We start from the raw sequence: 23,215 nt of genomic DNA on the forward strand, positions 1-23,215 counted from the left end.
GTTCCTTCTTGTAGACTACTCTCCACTAAAGTGGAAAGAAATATGTATATAAACTGAAAAAAAATATAACCATTCGTCATTATCTGGCATCTTAACAAGCTTTGTTGCTAGTTTGGGTTTTTGCTTTCAACTCCCTGTGGTGCCCACCAATTGCGTGCCTATTTAACAATTTTAGACTTGATTAATTCATCAAAGTGTTGATTTTAATCACTTGTTGTGGGGCAGCTATTGCGGAACAGTACTAATATAATTATAAATAAAATTATTTGATTAATTGAAAGTTATTAGCGCTGTTTGCCTTTTAGTAGCACTGACTTTGTGCAGCTTGGAAAATAAATCGAGTAGTTTAATCAGCATAAAATCACTTATTGCGCACTCTTGTGATTAGGTTACTTCAATATAAGCTGTGGCTTTTCTTAAGCTCGTTTTACCCAAGCATTCTTTAACTGTATATTGGGGTTTGAAGAACAATGAAGAAGACTTTTACGAAGTAATAAATACCAATCAAGAAATTGAAACTAATGAAATCATCAGTAAAGTCAATATTAAGTCTCCGAGTTGTATCGTTAGTCTCTGTGATTATTCTGTCTGAGATCTGCGCGTAGCAACGATCAGTTACTAGCTACTTTAATAACAGTGAACTTATGTATCGTTTAACTTAAACAATATCACATATTGCTACGGGACGAATACCTTCAAGTTCATCTGTAATCATTATGTTCTCGAAAATCTCTTTATTATTGTACAATTTTGATTTCAAACCGAGGCAATTACAAAAGAAATTGTAAGCATGCAAAACACTTCCAAGCAAATAGTCTGCTATTACTACTATCATTCCCTAAGTGTAGCGTAAAAAGATGAATTAGGCATAATAAATCTAAATCTGTTTTCTAGAATGTTCCGACAATTTCAATCATATTCAATTAGAGCAGACGGTTCATCCTTCGTGAAAACTCTCATGTTACAATTGTGACCTCAAATAGTTTCGCTCTGTCAAGAGTAAGATGCGATTTAATGGTTTTTTTGAAAGCAGTAGAAATAGTTGCTTTGTTCGATTCCTGCATTTTTGAAGTTGTATGAAGGGTGCTCAAAGTATTTTCCTCCTGGAAACGACATTGTTTTCTCGATTTTATTGTTTTTTTCACAAGAATCACTGTGCATAGTCACTGAAGGAAACTGCGTTTCACACCTTTTTGCTCCAGTTGTTGTTTTTAATTTTTTTAATACACAAACTTTTATATTATATAAATAACAAGAACACTTGAACGATTACATATTTTTATGACACGAAGATTACAAAAGATATGCAAATTAATATCACAGAATAATAATAAAAGTGATAGAAAATAAATTGAGCGGAAGTTCTTACAGGCCAAGCCAAGGTTGAATGGTTTTATTGCCACAAATTGTTATTGTGTGTCTAGAGTCATTTATGCTAAAATAAAAATGGTTTTAAAGGCGCTTTTTCAACATTTTTTTTGTTTTTGCAGTTGTTGTTTTTGTTATATAAAATTAAATATAAATTTGTTTAATGTAATTAATATATTTGTGATATGATATATATTTTTTATTAGAATTTTAAAATCATAACGAAAAATATTAATTTATTGTAAAATATGTAAACTTTAAAATTTAAGCAATCTTTTAAAAATATTAATTTGAATTTCTTTCACTTTGAATATTAAACAAATTTAATTAGTCAATAAGAGAATTGCCACTAAAACGTAATACTATTTTAATTTCCATTTATTCTGGTGTATTTCAGTGCTGCTTCTTACTAAGAATTAACCTGTTCCTTTCGACATAACAACAACAACAAACTGCATTCACAAATAGCATATAATAGTGAAGTGCTTGAACGCGAGAAGAATGCAAAGAAAACTACAAAAACAAAACCCAAGCGCTGCGCGTCGAGCACGTTTTGCCACAATTATTCGCCATTCTTGTTTTTGTCGCCATTCTCCTTTTTCATTGTTCCTCATTTGTCTTTAAATTTTTTCCTGTTAGCGGGTATTTTTTATGCGCGTCCTCCGTCGGCGAGTTGGCCATTTAAGTGGACATTTAAGTTAAGCAACTTAACTTTTTTGTTATTTCCCTTTCTTTATTTTTATTTTATTTTATTTTACGTTTTTTGCTTTCCAGGCAATTTAGTAAACCCCCTTGCTAGCAAAGTGTAGTTTAGTGGATGCAATTTGTTTTGGCGCATTGCAGGGCGAGTCATTTAAAAAAATTAGTGGCTTCCATTTTGAAGTAAATTCTGCAATTTTTTGGTCAGCTTATTTTTTATAAAAGCGGATAATTTTTAGAATTATGTCCAATATAATATTAGAAATGTCTTGTACTTTTCCTTTTCTGGCTACAGTTTTTTAAATCAACAATTTATGAGTCTAGTATTGGATTTCATTTAGTGAGGAAGCTTCTGACAAAATAAAAATGATTTATAATTGTATCGATATCAGCGATAAGTTGTAACTTCTGAACCAAAAATCCCGAAACTTCGGAATTAACAATTTTCAGATCTAGAAATTTTGGGATTCATTAATAATAATATAAGACTTTATTTTGTTTTTAACGGTTTTCAAAATATATGAATAAATAAAATATACTTTTCATGAAATTTATTTACTTATTTTCGAAATATTGTGGGCACTCAAAAAAAAAATTTTCAAATATCTCAAATTTGACTAGTCCCTAGATAATTCAACTATAGTAATAATAAATTTGGTTTTGAGATCATTTTAAGCAGATAAATTTTCTTCGCCGCCAGATATTTTTTTTTCGGAGGTCCTCTTGAAGGGTAAAAATAAGTTTCAGATAATAATTTAATTATATGATATACAAACCAACTAAATGCCCATAATTTTTAAAAGCACTCGGTATTTGCCAACACTATTTATGTAAACTACAAACAGACTTATTAATGCATATACATATATGTGCCCACGTAAGTAATTGATTAAATATCACAATCATGCTCCAACTAGGAATATGCACTGTCAGCTTGACAAGTCTAGGCTGGGCTAGATAAGCCACATTGATTATAAATAAATCGTTATACATGACAGTTTCGACAAGAATTAATTGCACTACACAAACTGCATTACAAGCGTTGCAGCAGAGGTGGGCAGAGGCGAATGGGCGTGACAAACGAACTGAGAAAACCTACCGGCTAGGTGATCTTTCTTCACACACATACATATACACAAACTAACACTGCCACAACAGAGCACATAAATATGCAGTTTAGCAGGTTGGGCATTTGCAAAAAGCCCAAAGGAAGATGCCAAACAACAAATAAAAAAGACAGCAAAACAAATGCAAAAAATCAGCCTGAAGAAAACGGTTTCAGCAGTGCAGAAGCTAAAAATCGCTAAAAAAAAATGTAGACTATAAATCAGTTGAAACACTGCAACTGGAAGTGGCGGCTCAGGTGGAAGCGATTGAGTGAGAAATTAGAGAGTAGCAAGAAAATCAGTGCGTACTTAAAAAAAAAAGTAGAAGAAGAAGTTGAAAGCTGGCAACAACAACACCTATGACGAAGGCCGTTCATGTCTTTACTGTGGACTAAACTTGTCTTCAGAAGTGAGACTATTTTTTTGTCTTTAAAGTAGAGGCTCGATTTCGTGGGCATTGGTAGCAAAAATTACGGATTTGAAGCTGTTCGAAAATGAAAAAGTTTAATGCAACATTTCCTTTTTTTCTGTTGAGCCTAAAGTATTTGCCCAAATTACTCGTAAAGTTCTAACAACAAAAATACTGAGATGACACAGGTGAGCAATCAACAATACCCAATATACATACATATATATACATACATTTTTAAAGTAAATGTACAACTTAGTCGAAGGGCTTTCAACGAGCAATGACACTTCATCAGTGACTCTAGCTCAGTTTTTTGCACTCTCCATCATTTTTATCACCCGAACATGGTAGTTAAGCTCAAGGAGCTGCAGATAGTGATGAAATGCAGATAGTACAAACAAAACGCTTAGTAGATACAACTGTTAGCTCTATCGTAGGCTAGATGAGGAAATACCAAAGCAACAAAGTTCTACTTCGGAAAAACAGGCATTTGGAAGCTATAAAATTGATAAGATTAATTGGGAATCCGCACTTGGTCACCATAATATCTGTATATAACAACAAATTAAGGAGCACACCTAGAGCGGCGGCCTAAAAAGGCTATTTCTGGGAATTAAAAAAAAAAACATACAGTATCAATTGTTAAGAATATATTTACATATATACATTTTAGCAATCCACAGTTAGATTTTTGAAGACAAAAATTAAATATTGTTCGAGTTAAACGTGATCTCGAACGGCGTTCAAAAGAGTCCTCTACTGCTGCACAGATTTCGGCCTACTTCGTGGATGCGACCCAAAACTAAAAATGCTCAAGTATAAGATGATGTTCGTACAATGACCTGCGGTCGAAAAAAGCGGTTAAAAAATCGTAGAATTTTAATCAACATTTTGGAGAATTAATTTCATAAATGTTGTTTTGAGTAAAATGCATTTAGAAGTAAACTAACGGAGCTGTTTGAACTGAGCAGTTACACTGTAGAAGGCTGTAACTCAAAAACTAAAACTTTTTTTTTACATTTCACTCTAGATATACCCCTTAACGCATGACTATCTTAACTTGTAACATTTATAAGCAAATGACAGGGAGATGTAGACTGTTATTTTTCCGAACTCCCAGATTCTGGACTTTCGATGTAGCTGGTATTTAAGGTCATGGTGAATGAAAAATTGTTCAATATTATGCCATATTTCCCGCTTGACTTACTTGTCAGACTCAAGCCAGCTAACTGGACTTCTACAAGTGACACAGTTAATTTTTAGATCCGCGCAATTACCGTAGGTCTCTATTCTTTCATACACTACTGTCATTCTTCAAAACTTCTAGGACGGTGAATCGAACGATCAACTGGCATAAATTAAGCAAGCGCCAATACCACTTTAATCGGATATCCATCTGCTCTCCTCTATTGACGAGTTAACTGTAAAAATTTTAAAAATGTGAGCTTCAATATGACGTGCAGAGAAGTGGTGAAACCAAAATGTCTATAGTTGTATCTTCACAAAATCGTTTAACAAGTAAATAAACACTATACCTATTTCACTTCTTCGTTGCTCTCATTGCCAGACTGGTCACTCTCAAATATACCTCGTTACTTTGTGCGAGCACTTCTAAGCAATAAGTAAGTTCTGTACAAAAATTATACTAACCAGTTAAATTTTATATACTCCAATATTTAAAGTTGTTCAGCTAAGCTCATACTATTTACTTTATTTGGCATGTTTCGTAAGGACTTTTGTTCGGTAAGCTACTTATTTCTAGCACGATTGTCCTACTTGTGCTAACAGGCACAAGGGTATTATAATTATGGAAGAATATTATCTTCAATGTTAAATTTTTTTCTTTTGAAAAGCATTTACACTTTAAGCTGTTTTCAACAAAGCAGCTTTTTAATATCCAAAACGGTAACCGAAATGCAACTTAAGGAAAAATGGTATCACTTATTATTAAAATAATGTAATATATATGTATATTGAGGCGACTCAAAAATATGCCAGCGAATATAAATTTCATATTCAAGTGCGACTTCAAAGCTCCTAAAACACACCAAAACTTTTTACAACTTTTTTTATTTTCATTTGCTGTGCATACTTTGCACTCCGTTTTGCTTTATTGAAAAAAGTAATTCTGTAATCTGCAATGAGTCAAAGGAAATGTGTTGCACAAAAGTACACAAAATAACTGTAAAGTATGAAATATTACGCCAAAAAAAACAGGATTTTACTTAAATCGCGAATAATATTCAATGCACATTTCCACGTTTGTGTCTGTGTGCGTGTGTGTGTGTATGCGTGAAATCAAGCAAACAAAGTGCTCATTGTAACACTCATTATCCGCCTTTAGTTGTTGTGCAACGAAGCGGCACAGCGCCACAGTGCCTTTGTGCAACGCGCGCCACTGGGGAAGTTGGTTGAATGGGTACGCGCCTCAGGAGGGTTGCGAGCAAGTGGTAGCTGGCTGGTTGTCATTCCACAAACCCACCAAATAATGCCAAAGCCACTTTGATTGATTGTGTCTATTGTGTTTTCGCAACAGCACTGCAATCGTGTGTGTGTCTAGGTGTGCGTGTAAAGCATACATAGATAAGTGCTGGTAGGGGGCTGGTGGCGCGAAGAATTTTAGCAAAATTAAAAATAGGAAATTTCTAACAAAAAGTGCACACGTGGTTAAATGTATGGAGGTACTGAGTGTGTATGTGTGTGTGTGTGTATGTGGCTATGTACACGCAAGTGCTCTGTCAGTGTGATGAAAAATTATGTCCTTTTCAAAATTGAAAATGATGCAAACAGTCTTGTAGTTATAAAGAAAAATATATTTATTTGAAGTTGGGCATGCAATCATTTTCCATTATGCAAGTTAAGTGCCTGACAAATATGGCAAAAGTCATTTTTCAATTTCTAGCTCAATGAAATTGCAAAAATTCTTAATGTTTTGAAAAAACTATATACAATATGTATATGGTATATGTATATATTGTACATATATGTAAACTTGTGAAAAAATTTAAAAAAAAAAGGAAAAACGTTAAGTTCGGTTGCACCGATGTTATAATACCCTTCAGAAACAAAAAATTTTCATACGAGAACTAGATTCTAATCGGTCCATCGGTATGGCAGCAAAATGCTATAGTGTTCCGATCTGAACAATTTGTTTGTAGATTAAATCATTGCCTTGGACAATAATCTATACCAAATTTCGTTAAGATATTATATTTTGTCAAACAAAAAAGTTTTCCATAAGAGGACTTGATTTTGAGCAATCAGTTTATATGGCAGCTATATCTTATAGTTGTCCGATAACAGAGGTTCCAACAAATGAGCAGCTTCTGGAAAGAAAACCATGTATGCAGAGTTTCGAGTCGATATCTCGAAAACGGAGAGACTTGTTCGCGTATATAGAAAATCTGCAAAATTTTTCAAAACTTTATTTAGAAACTCATTTGCGTGTCTAAACTAATCTTTTTTTTGTTCAAAATTGTAAAATTTCTGAAGGTTACAACATTAATATCTCATTATATTGCTCAAAGAAAAATGTCAACTGTTGAATTCACAAATAAACAGTTAATTTCCAGCTTTAAAAAAATGTTTTCTAACTTAACTTTTGCATTATTGACATGTCATTTGATAGATTTGGGTTTAAATGTATATTACTAATCTAGCAGTGTAAGCTTCTCAAATTATTATATACAAATTTGTCAAAACTTTCGACATAAAATTTGATTTCTACGCTTTCCTCACTTTTTCGACGTCATAAAAGTAATTACTTACAGTTCATATCAGACATCTATTTACCCACATGCCAAACAATATTGACAATTTGCATGTCATTTAAACGCAAGATTACACAGCAATATTATAATTTACAAGCGCACACACTTTCATACAATATTCTGAAAAACCACTTACTCACACAAATCTGCTTGTAAATAAATTGACATATGCGCTTGTGTCAATCGTAAAAGTTTGAAAGCCGCCCGCATGCTGACGCCCTTGGGAAAACATTGAACTTCCCACGAATATATTCCCATGAATTTCCATTGCTGATATTTATACATGTATGCATACACATATGTATATTATATACATTTATGTATGTGTCTGTATTAAAAGCGAGAACTCCTCCCAGCAAATTGCTGATGCCTATTTTAAAGATACTTTTGTACTTTTGTTTGCATGTATTCGTTAGATAATTTATTCACTCTCTCCATTGCTCACTTTCTGGCGCAACTATACTCCAATTAAAGTAAAAGTAATTTAAGTCACTTGTTTTCTATTTCAACTTCGAGTTGCGTCAGCAAATGTCAAATGGTATTTGGTTTGCAATTATTGGAGCACATAACCAAAATGTTGAATCTTTATAATCCCTTTGATCTACTGAATTAAAATGTAAGCTGAAAACCTTGTATAACCTTCATAGTTGGCTTCAAATTTTGAAATGTATATGGTTCATAAGAAACCCTCATCCAACCATCACACAGTTTATACTCTCTTCTTACTTTGTTTTTGAATCACCCAACTGTCACACAATTTAACTAAATAAATCTTTTACTCAGCTGAAATACTATATTAGCGAACACTAACTATTTCGTAGCATGTATTTATTTTATAATCTTCACATTTAATTTAACTATTATCCTAAATGTATGCAACGATTTCTTCTTAGAATATCAGTGTTATTCAATTTAACCTACATTTGGGTAATGCTGACATTTACCAAAGTTACGCACTTTTCATATTGCCAAATAATGATTTGATTTACTTTACAAGATTCGTTGGAAATAATAGTTGGGAAAACACCATTTCTTAGAAATATTCGATTCGATTACAGTCTGCTTACTTTATTTATTTTTGAATAGTGTTATTTGAAATAAATTGTAAAAAAATATTTATTTAGAAATTATTACTAATTTTAAATGTAATTTATAAAACAGTTTATTTTTTAAATTTTTAATTATAAATCTGAAATTAATAATTTTTTTTTTTGCTTTTCAGTCCATTTTTGGGTTTATAAATTTTATTTTTATGTTTCAATCCCATAGTTTGGTAAAACATTTTGTCTTTTTCATTCCGGTATTTATAGTAGGTCCAAAAATTTCTTTTTTAATTTGTAATCAGATTTTTGAAATTAAATTTTTTGTATTTTCAATCCGGTTCTTGGTATTAAAAATGTATTGATAATTTATTTTAAAGAGATTAAGATTTAGATTTTCGGAATTGCAAAATTGAAAAAAAATGTTAAAATGACAATTTAATTATTTTTTACTGGATTATTTGCAATTTTGCTTTTACTTATATCTTTTACAACAAATTATTTCTTCCTATAAGATTTATATAAAATTATTTATTATCACTTCCATTTTCTCTCTTACAGATTGGCCACAATATGTTCTCTTATACACAACAAAAACACTGTGAATTACTTGCGGTCAATATCAGCATAAAAATTAAGGTAAGGCACTCAGCTACTCAACTATTTTCACTTGAAAGAAATGTAAGCCGATTTAGTAGAAACTTAAAAATAAACGTAAGTAGTTTCCTCTAGATCTTATGGCTTTTTCTGATATATAATAATTTATGGTTTCGTCTTGCATTCTATTTACGTCAATACCCCTACATATACATACACTATGTAACAGTTTGCAACTGTTATGGGTATAATATTACCAGCGAAGTAAAACACCTCGTTTAATATATAAAAATAGTTCGTAACGCATTTGTTGTGCACTTATCTCTAGCAATGAAAGCGAAAATACATTTTCTCAGCTTTGGAGTTTTATATTTTTCATACCAAGACGTACTCTTTTACCTTATCTCCTCGTTTACCTTTCAATTAGTGTATTAAATATAACTGTTTATCTTCTGCTCTTCATAAGCAGCTGCGAGTAGCGAGTGGCGACAAGCAAGGGTGGCGACAGCTGTGGCTTTTCATTGAATGAGCTGCAATTTTATAATTAAATAACACTAATAAATGCTAAAGCATTTAGTGAAATTTAAACATTATTTTCTTCATACAAGTTTTCACTAAAAAGTTTTTAATGAAGGAAAATATGTGTTTATATATATTTTAGAATATAGTTTCTGATAGATATGAATTCATATATTAAAATATGGAAACGTAATTTTCGATGGCAATATTCCACAACACATTGGTCAGAAATCATGACAGCATTATAACAAGAATGCGACATATAGTCTAAACTGTTCATGTTTTATGAAACGCTTTCCGAACCAAACATTAACTTCGAGTTTTTTTCTATGTATGATATAGAACATCATATCTTTAGAATCTACATGCAATATCATAGCAACATATTATTTGTTTACTAAAATCAACAGCAGTTGTCTCAACCACCTATCGAACTCATATCTCTCAACAATGAACCGCACTTTTGAAAAACTCATAGAGCTTTTTTAACAGTGAAAGCCGCAGCGGTAAAGTAAATGTAATTATAGGTAAAAACAAATAACGTCATTTTGTTAACAGAATGCACTTACGCTCACAAAATTGCAACTAATATTGCATACACGTATTTATTTATATGGCATATTATGGCAAAGTGAGCTTAATATCCACACATACATGCGTAATGTCTGAAGGATGTTCGTACGAATGCTTGCAAGTAAAGCAATTCAACTCAAAGCAGAGCGATGATAAGCATGCGTTGCATAAATTTGCATAGAAGGAGATATACTTATTTATGAATATGGGTACATATATATATATGGCGCTGCAACTGCTGTTGCTACATAGCATCACTGCTATCAGCAAACATTAAGCAGCAAGCAGTTGAGCGCTAAAATATAATATAAGCACTGCAAAAGTTTGAAGAGTTTTTCCCGACGGTGGTGGCGTGAATAAAAAAAGAGTTTAGGAAAAAGAATACTTTTGTAATGAAATTATATAACAAATTTATGGGTGGCGGCTGGCAGAATGCTTTATGATACGGGAGAAGAGTGCAAATGTTGAACATTGGAGCCCTCAATTTACTGTAGTCAAGTTGGGCATATAACCGTATCAATAAAATAGAACTGAATATATTTCTATGAGTTAACTAAATATAATATAAATTACTTATTTAGATTACTTTTCACTCCCCTTTATATAAATAAATATATATATATTGTATATAAGTATTTTTGTTAATTTTTTTAGACGAAAATTACTCAAACGAACGGCGATTGCACTGATTTTTCCAACTTTCTCTAATTAACTAAAATTATAAATAATCTTCCCGCTTAATCTTTTTACCTACCTTAACTTTTATTCAGTACAAGCATTTTCTCGATTAATAATTTGCTCTCTCCTTTACTCTCTCCGTCTTCTGTAGATTTGATCTCTTATCTCAACTTTTTATACATAAAAAAAGTTAAGTATTGCTTAACAGTTTAGCAAATGTATGGTTCCCTTGAAATAATCGTCTTTATACCCTCAACAAGGTATATTGAATTTGCCACGAAGTTTGTTACATACAAAAGGAAACGTCGCAGACCCTATCAAGAATATATATAAATGCTCAGCGTGACGAGCTGAGTTAATTTAGTCATGCCCGTCTCTATGTCTGTATATACCCAAACTAGTCTATCAGTTTTTGAGATATTGATCTGCAATTTTCCACATATGCTCTTCTCCTCAAGAAGTTGCTCATTTGTTCGAATTATTGCCACTGTCTTTTCGGTCCACAGTCTAGCCCATCAACTATTGATGCGTCACTCACCACCACTTGCCATCGACGGCCGTTGGCGTTTGCGTCACTTTAGGGAGGAATTTGCATTTCTTGCAACACTTCAAAATGCTGTGAAGCAACACTTGTGCCGTGTAGAAGAAAGCAAGGAATAAAATCAGACAAACAAATATCTGCCACCGCCTGTTAACTCGCAAATAAATGTAATTTCTGTTTGTGCACACTTTTCTTTCTGTTTTCTCTTTTTTTTTTTTGTTTTTTTGCACCACAGTTTCAACTTTTTTGCACAAGTTGCATTGCATAGAACACGAATAGCCAACGGCTGCTGCTGCTTTGCTGCTTTATCTACACACTTATTTGATTTTCTTCATGTCTCCTTTTTGCACCTCCGTAAGCAGAAAATGTTTTGCATTTGTGGTTGTTGTATTGTTGTTATGTTTTCATTTCATTTCTCTGTTGTATCTTTGTTAAGACTTCAATAATCTACACGGCTCCACATGCGTCCCGGTGTGAGGCAAGCACAGCTGAATGCAGCAAATCTGCCATGAGTTTAATTGCATGCGGTTTTCCTATGTCAGGCCCGCACGAGCACTCAAGCATAAACAAAAAAAAAAGAATAATAAAAATGAAATAAAAAATTGTAAAATTTATAAAACCAACTCAATGCTTGTGCTATTTATGCAAAGGTTGCAGCATCACGTGTTAACTCACACACACGCACACAGAGCCACAAACACAGCTGCTATGCTTTTAAGCTTTAAGTAGGAATTTCATGCTCATTGCATGCATCGGAACTTCTAGGCGCAACGCATGGCAGCAACGTAATATTTATGCATGTGAAATATATATATGTGATATATCCATGTATGCATATGTGTTTATATATGTGGTTTTGCTTGTGTAGGCCGATAAACACTTGTATCCTGCGACTTATCTGCCGGCATTACGTTTGCATTTGCGTGCCAAATGAGGCAACTGGCATAGCTGAAGTTGCTGCTGCCGCTGTTGCAACAACTCATGGCCATATCTTTGCGCCAACCAAGCAGTCAGACAGTCAGCAAGCCAACAACAACCAGCTCGGAAGCGACGAAGTCAACTCGTTGTTGTTAAATTCATAAAGCTGTCACATTACATAGCTGTGCGCCTGTCTTAGCGCTGTGGCATGTGCCGGTTGTGTTGCAAGCACATTACTCCACAGGCACATACACGAATAAGCACATATTTAAATGTGTTTGTGTCGACACAATTGTGTTAAAAAAGTACATCCTGCTGCAGCGACATCTCCGCATCCTGTGCGATGCCAGGCTATGCAATGTTGTATACTTGGCTGCATCTCACTGATGAGCTGCCTTTGCGGTGTCCTCCATTTATGACAACCGTGTTGTTCGTTTGCGCAAAAGGACATTGCTATGCGCATACTTCATGTTGCACAGCATCGGCGCGCTCTCACACCAGCTTGCGGCGACGTGTGTGTGCATGAGGAAGGCGAACAAAAATACACAATTCCTGCTTACCACTGTAATGTCATTTTCTTGACTTCACCTTTATTCCACTTCTTTCCATTTCATGCCATTCCTTTACAGCTCGCCTGTATCCTTTGCATCAGCATTTGCATTTCCTTAGGGGTCTCCCTCCCCCCATTCCAACAGCAGCGCATTATTTATATGCTGTATGCATGTCGGCGTCGTTGACTCTCAATTTCTCTCCACTGCATCGTTTCCGTCTGTCATTAACACATCATTTGCCATCGTTAACCGCTCGGCTGAATGCTTAAAGTACTTCCTCTCTTTAATTGGCGCCGCTTTCGTTCTTAAGTAATTTAAATCGTAATGGCTGAAATTGAATGTTATGCACACATGCATATATCTGTATATATGGTTTATGCTCTTACATATATGTGCGATGTTATGTTGATAATATGCACTTTCGCTTATGAATTTAATTTCCGTTCTTTAGTAAATTTGTGATTTCTTCTTTTTAAATGACAAATTTACGATTGATGAGAAATTGCATAATGATGCATTCGTATTGTATTCTTAAAATCCTTAAATAATGGTGAGAGGAATTTGACTACTAGGCCACACAATTAACTATAACCTGTTATCCTGATTTAATTTTTTCTCCGATCTAGAGCACCAGGTACTAACACTTCGGTGGCTCTTGGGGTTATGTCCACTTTCAAGTCAGAAAAAAAAACTCGTTTTTTGTAATTTTTTTTGTTGTAGAGACACTTTGTTTAATACATTAATTAAAAATAATGTAACATACATTAACAGAATTTAATATACTTTAATAATCAGTTAATTATTTTGAAAAATTTTGGATTCCCCACCGAAAAAATATGTCTGGTGGCGGGGAAGATTTTTGTGCCTAAAATTATCTGCAATCCAAAAGCAAAAATATTTCATTATTACTATAAATTAATACAGGTAGCGATCGAAGGACTAGTCCAAATTTGAATTTTGACTTCAGAAATAAAAGCAGTTTTTGTGAAAAAATTGCACTTCAGAGTAAAAAAATTCTTAAAAATTGAAATGATCAACAAAACTCTTATTTCTTTGACCATTACCTAAATAATATATCTAAGAAAGTCGTGTGAAATTTTTAAACCGATCGCTCTTGCAGTTTCGAAAAATATTTTTTCACCGACTTTGAAAACTGAGATTCGAGAAAAACTTTAAATTTGCAGAGAATATTCTGAAATATATTTATATTCGAAACATGCTCGTTTTTAACAAAATTGAGTTGTGAATATGACCCCTTATGCCAATAATATCAATCTCATGAGCATACTCCCAGAATCTTAGTATGGCGTGTAGCCCACTCGAGGATACTGTTTTAGGATACGTCAAAGCTTGCAGGGAGATTCGGTAGGAGAGTCTATTATCGAAAACTATCTATTAGCCTATTAAAAAGAATGAAATAAAAAATTTATTCCTCAACTAAGACCTCGTATATTATTTTGAAATTAACTTTTTCCAAATGCATAACTAAAGGCTTACTCATAGTTCCACATACATATTAAACACATGTGTGAGTACAACTGGATTACTTACGCGCTCTAAGCTCATCCGCTTCTAATTGGCACTTGCCACTTCAGCTCTTCAGCTGTTCTTCACCACTTCAGCGACAGTTACTTCGGCTTTTTACTAGACAGTTAACTCCGAAAAGTGCGCAGGTAAAATTAGTTGCTTACTTTATATTAATATGCATATAACGGTATGTAAATTTCCATGTATTTGTTGGTTTTAGTTTTAAGCTTTAATTCCATTTTATTTGCCAGAAGTATGCAAATATTCTGCTATTAATTCACTAAACTGCGGCATTTTTGCATACTACACGGCGTATACGTAACACACGCGGCTACCACTCTTGCAAAGCGGTATGGACGCTCCATCATCGCGCTGCGCAAACGGCAACTTCAAAGTGCAGCGGCGTGAAAGGAAGTTGTATGCCATGGAGACAGTTCAAAAATGCAAAACTTCGCCTCAAGCGGCATAATAAAATGCATGAAAAGAAATAAAACAAAAACAACAAAAATGCAAGCAGCTGAGTTGCACACACGCGCGCATAAATGCTAGCGGCATGCGGCAGTTGCAAGAGTTGCTGCTGTCGTCGCCGCCGCACAACACTAACTATTTTCCCTCAGGTGCGCCACTCAAGCACCAACACACATACACATACACTTGCATGCATGGGCCTACTGGCATACAAGTATACTGTGGTCCTTGTACTTGCATAATCAAATCGCTCGTTAGTTGCTTACTTTACTTTGCTTTGGCGCTGCCTCGCTCTGCGCACTTTGTAGGCCTAAAGGATGATTTTAATTTGTTGCAATTGTGCACACAAACCGCTGCTAGTATGCATATGTGTGTGTATATGCGTCTTTGTGTGGGTAGGCGTATATTTGCGCTTGGTTTGCGCGCCTTCATTACCACCGCTGCCACTAAACCTGAGCGCTCGAGTTCATTTATCTTGCGAGCACTTGCTGCGGCTCTAGAAGAGTCTGTGTGGGTGTGTTTGTTTATGTGGGTGTGCACGTGGCACGGCAGTTGAGAAACAGGTGACAACGACAACAGCGGGCGGGCCACGTAGTGTCAACAAGCAGCGCGAAAGCAGTAGTAGGCTCTCTCACTCTCTCGCTCATGTATATATATAAATATATATGTAAATATATACATGTGTAAAAGGAAATGTATAGATTTATAAGTGTAGGATGGATATACGCTTGCACTCTTACACTTGAGCATAACCACCTCGATTTGCTTAGCTGCGTGTTGGCGTTGTTGGTCGCTGACGCTGTTGAGCTAAGTGCAATGAATTTTTAATTAAATTTAGCGGTAAACAAATCAAAAGATAACAAATGAAATTAAGAATCAAAGGCGATGGCTTAAAATTTCAAGTCGTTGTTGTGCTTTGCTTCAAGAGGGATGTGGGTGAATTTGTAATTAAGGTACGAAGCCGCAGACATTTATACGTGTTTACACGCATTTACGAGGTATGCGACTTGTTGCCACTTATTTTTAGTTATCGGATATAATTGTGGAATAATTATAGACAGATATATATGCAATCTATTACTATATTGAACCTCGATTTGATTGCATCCCTATTCCGATATCAAGAATATTTTTATTCCACATTAAACTGCTCATAAATTCGGAGTCATAGTATAATTAGTGTCTCCAATTGTCGGACAAAAGACTCACAGAAGAAGCTTAGTGCTTAGCCAATCATCTAATAGCGATATTAGCGGCGATTATGTTATATTAGGTCTAGTGAAAGTAAATCTATTATTTTTTCATTAACCAGAAGGTTTTAATTAGCACAGCAAACTCTTAAAGAGAATTTTTCACTAGCAAAACCGTTCATCATAGACAAGATTTTTCTTCCAATCTCACTAAATACGTAGCAAAATGTTTCTAACCGTCAATTTGTATTGCGTTATGGCATTTATTGAGTAAAATTTATACAAATGTGGCGTATTTTTTCCTTAATGGTGTCTATTTTAGACGTATGATCAAAAAATACTGAGTCGCTGTCTAATAAGTTTTTTTTTATCTTCTTACCCACTATTCGTGACTAAATGGGTTGCTGAACTGGAAAAAAAAACCTGAGAAAAATTCATTGGCTGGTTTAAGGTGTATTATAGTCCAGCAACAAAAAAAATAGATTTTTTTTTATATTTTAAGTAAAACTATTCAAGAATACGTCTACAAGAGGTTGTTTCGAAATTTCAATTATTTGCGGAGATATAAGTATTTTGGTGAACCGGCATCCAAACTGATTCGGCCGTCACTGAAACTTTAAAGGCGTTTTCCTTAAAACTGCCTCCTTCTAAAAGATACCTACGATTTCTAAAGTTCTAGTTCTTAGAGAGCATTTTTCATAGACTTTTTTACATCTAGAACTGGTTTTCCAAGTTTCAAGTTTTACTATTTTTAGAAATTCGAAACAGTCTAAAAAGTGCTACAAAAATAATTTTTTTAGGCACTTGACGTGAAAAAAAATTTCAAACTTTTCCGTAGTTCCAGACATTTGCCAATGTTTTGAGACCCCACACTTTATCAGCTGCTAATTTTTAACTTTATTTATTTTTTCATCTATTTTTATAATGTTAATTAATAACTAACATGGATAGTAAAAATATTAATTGCTTTTCCTACGTCATCTAAAATTCATGAATCTAGACTAGGAAATTTCGAACTAGCTGTATCCCTCAGTTGTGGAACCACTTCGCCACCCTGTATTACTGCTAGAAATTTCATGAAATTGAAGTGCCATTAGATTCAATATAGATTGTTCATATATAGTTTCTGTTATGTCAGAAAGTACGCTTAACGCTAAATTTACTAAATTTCAAAATGCCAGCAACCTTTTTGTGTCCGACTCTTAATTGCTGTATATTTATTTCACCAGTTTCAATGTATGCGGTATGCAATATAAAAATTACTTTGTCTAGACAGGAGACAAAGTAGGAAACGACACGCGATGTTCTACGAATACATGTTGTGGCAAGAGTATATCAGCAACACACTGCAATAAATGAACATGGATGTGATTGTAGGTATATATTTGATGTCACCCAACCGGAAATAGTATGGCAAACATTAACGTGATTTTAGATGGTAACATTACTCCGGGTGTATATTCGTCAGCATGATAGTTGGATCTTAATACTTCGCGCGAAACTAAGCTTTTAAAATTATTAGAAATCTATTCAGTCTGGTTATGATGTTCGTTGAAGGAGATAACTTATTCTGAATAATGGTCGAAGTCCAGCCGTCCTGCTTACGAATCTGGTTAAAATTCTTATAACAACGTGATTCAAAAAAATTAACCTTGTTAAACTGAACCTTCCTACATTCACTTCTTAAGCTCGTATTTTCACATATTAAATATATTTTTCCTTTAAATATTGGTGTTTCTTTCTCATTTCACGTATATATCATATTGTGATTTAATATAAGTAATATTTCCTGCTGGGTATAAAAGCTTCAAATATAATTGTTTCTCTAACGACCTCAGGGACATCGCTGTCAGAAAATAAACACAGAGTAAACAATTTCAACAAGTTAAACACATATCTGTGAATACAATCAAATTTCACCAGCACAGAGATGACCTGTCGCAAATTGAGGTATTTTAAAGATTTCTCTCAGATATAAATTATTTGAAAACTTACTTTAAGGCATAGTAACTTTTTCTCTTTGCACTATCTACTTCATTTAATTATAAAATTAAACAAAAGAATATCTAAGTAGTAACCCATTAAGTTGCGAAATCTAAAAAAAATTTCTAAACTTCAATCCATGCTTTTTCATATTTTCTAGCAAAATTTAATTTTTCTCGATAAGTTTTTTAACTGTATATATTTTAAGCCAATTTTTTAAACTCTTCAAAACACTTAGAAATTTTTTGCATTTCATTAATGCTTCAAATATTTCCTACAGGGTCTTCTCTCATAGCCATATAATAAACACAGTCGCATGCTATTCACTGCCTTGTACTGTTTTTTCAATTTTGCTCCCCTTGAACTCTCATTCACCACTCTAATATCACGCAAAGTGCTCGTGTGACAATGTGAAGAAAGTCTCTCACATTCAAACTTCAGGGCGCAAGGATAATGACTCTACAGACTACGCAAAGTTATTTAATCTAATAGTTAAAGTTTCTGTGCTTCACCAAAGGCAAAAATCTATTTAAAATTTTTACGCGTTGTTGAAAAGTCAGCAAAAAATGTGTAGATTACGTTATGCAAGTACTTGAACTTAATGAAAGACTCATAACTGCATACTTTGCTCTTTTGCTTGTTTGCTCATTTCACTGCCTTTGACTTTTGCAGCTTTTCCTTTTGCTATGGCTTTTAATTAGTTTGCGATGTAAAAACAGGTATTTTCATAAATTTTAGTGAGTTTCAGCATGGCAAAATGCAAAATAATATAAAATAAAATAAATTTGAAAAAATTTTAAGTATGTGTGACCTTTCTGCTTTTAGAATGCTTATTTACTACTTATTTTGGGCGAGTATTTAGAAGTTAACTGCAGATAGTATATGAGCGAGCGCGAGAGAGATACAGATAGCGAGAAAATAGAGGAGGTTCAAAATTATTTTTAAAAAAAATTGTGCTGAGTCCTTAGAGTCTATAGAGGTCAATACTTTAAGTAAGACGGGTCTTAAAACCGTTTTGGAGGTGAAAGTTTTTGATGGCAGCCAGAAAGGGGAAATGCTCAACAGGAAACTGATGAAGATGGAGAATTATTCTTGCAGCAATGGAATGTAACGGTAGTCAATGAAGGAGTTTAAAGTAAAAGCGGATAAGCGACAACTGGGACTCGACCGCAAAGAGTTGTTATAAACAGGCGATAACCGATATTTAAAGAATATGTTTTCTATAATAACTACTAAGTAGTTTTAAGATTACCTGTTGAACCATGAAAAGTTGTATAATTCTACTTAAAAGTAACTTTTTACTAAAAAATTATCATTTCCAACCAATTTAAGTTCCCACAAACACATACACACACATAAAAGCATTCCTATATGTGTAAGTAGGCGCTAACGGTTAGTTTATTTATGTTTCTTCTTACATCAGCATCATACAATCTTTCGAAGTTTATTTGCTTAACTATGCCAAGCACATAAGTGAAATTATCTGCTGATTACACGCTCGCCGACAAATCATTAGCGCCCAAGAACGCTTGGCAGTAATTAAAAGCTAAGCGCTTGCGCTGAGAAAGTGTTACGCCGGTCTGCGAGCAGCCGTGATAGATAATCAAGGCCAAATGCATTACTGTTTTATACACTTAATACCGTTAGTACACACATACATGTACACGTAAGTTGTTTAGCATCTGGAGGTAGGTGTGTGCAGCTTCTAATTGTACTTGCAACTTGGCGGTGCTCTACTCGCATTATCAACATTTTAATTGCTTTTGCAGAGGAAAGTGTTGGAAATTAGCGTTGTGCTTGTTGTGCTACTTTTCTGCAAACCTGTAATAGATTCTACGCGGTTTTTTTGCGTATTTTAAAAAGTTGTATTGTGGTGGTATTTTTGATGTCGACACTTACACGTGTGTAAATTCATTTTCTTATATAATATTACCTTACAATTATACTACAACCTAGTAAGTTGAAATTTTAGGGAATATGCTATAGCTGAAAGGTTAGCTCTTGTTGTCTAATTTTTTTGCAACAGACCTTCTTTGCAAAACTGCTAATAATTTCAATGATCAATGTGAAATCTAAGTGGGTTTACTAAACTTTGCTTGATTCGTATCTGTCGATCAATATATACAAATTTTCAGCAATTTTAGTTTAGTTTGCATATCCAATTTCATAGCTAAATCGCTCACTTTTCGGTTCTTATTATTTCTACAGCTTCATTAATTTATTATTTGCATAACTAATTGCATTGCATTAAAATTTTCCAATATGTGACAACACTTCTCAAAAATATCTCCAACACAATTTCATAGCTAAATCGCTCACTTTTCGGTTCTTATTATTTCTACAGCTCCATTAATTTATTATTTGCATAACTAATTTCATTGCATTAAAATTTTCCAATATGTGGCAACACTTCTCAAAAATATCTCCAACAGAAATCTGGCATAAGCTTGTTTAGTTTGATGATCATATTGTTGTACTTCAATTAGTTTATTAATTCAATTGTTAAGAGAGTTGGAATAGGTGGCAACCCTTCTCAAAATATTATCCACTCTTTTATTTCATATAATATCCACATTGTATTATTAAATTTATATTAATAATTTCATTTTTTGAACAGGTGGCAACTCTTCTAAAAATATTTCCAACAGAAATATTGCTTAAACCTGTTTAGGTTATATTGTAAAATATTATTTACTTTTTGAATTTAATTAAACAGGTGGCAACCCTTCTAAAAATATCAGCTATTATATTTTCTTTAATATCAACATTGAAATATTAATTTATATAACTAATTTCATTGCTTTCAATGTTTCAAAACGGTGGCAACCCTCTCCAAATAAATATCTTCAGCTCTAAGCTTGCTTCATAAGTAATAAAAAAAGACCGTTTTTGGATATCCTTTTTGCAGTAATTATTTAACTTAATATTTTTTATTTAAGTTCAAGTACTATACTAAACAATTCCTAAAACAGTATAAAACAATGTCCAATTATAGTTTTTTTTAATTAAGATTTTCTTGTTGTGGCAGATAACTATTTCTCGAGGAGTTCGTTAAACTAGCGGACCTGTTGTTGCGATTAAAATTCCTGCCTGCCGGAAATTTTTAAATGTTTATAGAAGAAATCAGACTCTGATAAGTATCCAGCTCATGGACAAATATCGAGACTTTCTGCGATGACAAATTTGTCCAGTCTTGAAAATTTTAAATTAGAAAATACCTTTTGATTTTAAGGAATTTTCAGCTCTTCCAAGTTTTTGCTTTCGCAGTTTTCGGCGTTAGTTAATATAGATAGTCATAAGCTAAAGGCATTAGAAAATAGATACTTTAGCGTGACTAAATGAACTATCATATCTACAGTTTCATTAACAAATCCATTTTCTTCCAATTTGGCTCAGTAATTTATTTTAATGTTTTGTCAAAAGCTTTTTAGGTCGATCCCCCAACAGATTTTACATATTTGATTTTGTTTAGAAATCCATTTAAATTTGCATGCCGATATTACGAGCATGCCACTTATTTCCCTAAAGAAAAATCCATTTAAACGAGCGCACATGAACTTAACATATGTCAAGGGAATAAAAGCAACAACAAAAAAACAAAACAATTTGTAAACTTTTTAAATTTGACAAATAAAGTCGAGGAAAGCAAAAACTAAGTTAGCCAACTAAGCAGACAAGCATGTCATAGCGCTGTTGACCCAAACCTTTGTACTAATTTAATTTCGGTGTTTTGCTTTATTCACTTATTCTTTTTTTTAATATGAATGAATGCAAAATAAAATAAAAATTTAACGAAGAGCAACTAAATAAAACTATAATTTGGTTTCGGTGACAAGCCGAAAATTTGTTCAAACTTTTAAAACTCATAACCGTTATACTTAAATGTGTTCGTATATATACAAGTAGTGCATATGTACACGAAGGCACGTGGAAAGTTCGTTGCTGCAAAGCGGCTGAAAGCACACAGTTATGAAAAACAAAAACACAAAAAGAACAAAGTCAGAAAGAAATGACAAACTGCACGAGTAAAGCATTTAATGAGCGACATAAAGTTTTCGACCACAGAGCCACCAGACAGTAAAGCCTGCTCGTCGACCACATGCAAGTTCTGCCACAATTGCAAAGATAGTGTGGTCTTTTGGAAAAGCGCACTACTTGCACATATAAATTTCACTTCATGTAAATAAATTACGAATTATTCAGAGAGATTTCTTTCATTGACTATAATTTGTGAAAATCGATTTTTTTTTCAAGTTATTAATTATAATCGGACTAGTCAAATACGAAGTAACCAGTTTCGGACGCTTAGCAATACCATGAACTTGATAATATTGATTATTTTATCAGAGTTTAGTTCTACAGCAGAAAAGTTAACATTAGCGCATTTCTGTAATTTTCGATTCGAACTTAACCCAGATTTCACCCACAAACCACCAGCTGATCATACCGTCCACATAATTAAAGAAGTTCAATGCTTTAAACACAAAAATTTTCCGTGAAATTTAGACAGTTTCAACAGTTCCGCAAAGCGCTATGGAAAAGCAAGCATTTTACCATATAAAATCACCATTAATTTATCGCACTTCAGAAGACTTTATTTAAAATTTTAATGAAATTGTAAAATCAATGCATCAATTGTCAACGACTCTTCACCCATTAACTTTTGCCATTTTACTAAATTGAATTACGGTACACACACACGCATACACATACATAACCGCCCTCGACAGCGCAAATGAACTCGCAAGCTCGCTCACTTAATTGAACGATTGAACTGTTGCATGCCACATGGGCAGCATGATAATGCAGCAAACAGCAAAATGTACATTGGTAAGTTATGCAACAAAAGTATCTGCATGTGTGTGTGTGTGTGTGCGTTCCGGTGCACATTGCGTGTTAATTACGTAGCATGAAATTGAAAAGCGCACACATGAAAAAAAAAATTAAATTAAAAAGCTCTATAAAACTATGTATTTAATTAAATTCCTTTTCAAATCGCGGTGAGCGCAAACTGCAAGTTGATATATTGTATGCGTGTGGCATAAGTCGCGTGCAACAGCAAGCGACGCGCAAAAAAAATGCAAAACGAGAAAGACAATAAAAACGGAATTAACCATAATTCACCTGCAATGCACATATTGAGCGCATTGCTGTTGTTATTGTTGTTATTTTGTTGCAGTTCCCGTGAACATTTGCTGCTGCTGCTTCTTCACACTGGTCGTCGTTGTTGTTTTTGTGTTTATAATATAATTTTTTCCTCAATTTGAAATTCGCTCGT

At 33.5% G+C, this 23,215-nt stretch overlaps 1 protein-coding gene across 1 annotated transcript in view; it reads left to right on the plus strand.

Moving 5' to 3' along the window:
- The window catches only part of stan (Protocadherin-like wing polarity protein stan), an 85,227-nt gene that overhangs the window by 35,776 nt on the left and 26,236 nt on the right, over positions 1 to 23,215 (plus strand). The window contains exon 3 of the mRNA XM_070108011.1: positions 8,954 to 9,031. The gene's annotated coding sequence lies outside the window, so the exon portion shown is untranslated. The remainder of the gene's footprint in view (positions 1 to 8,953; positions 9,032 to 23,215) is intronic.

The sequence above is a fragment of the Bactrocera oleae genome, chromosome 4 (genome assembly GCF_042242935.1).
Source record: "Bactrocera oleae isolate idBacOlea1 chromosome 4, idBacOlea1, whole genome shotgun sequence".
Lineage (NCBI taxonomy): Eukaryota > Metazoa > Arthropoda > Insecta > Diptera > Tephritidae > Bactrocera > Bactrocera oleae.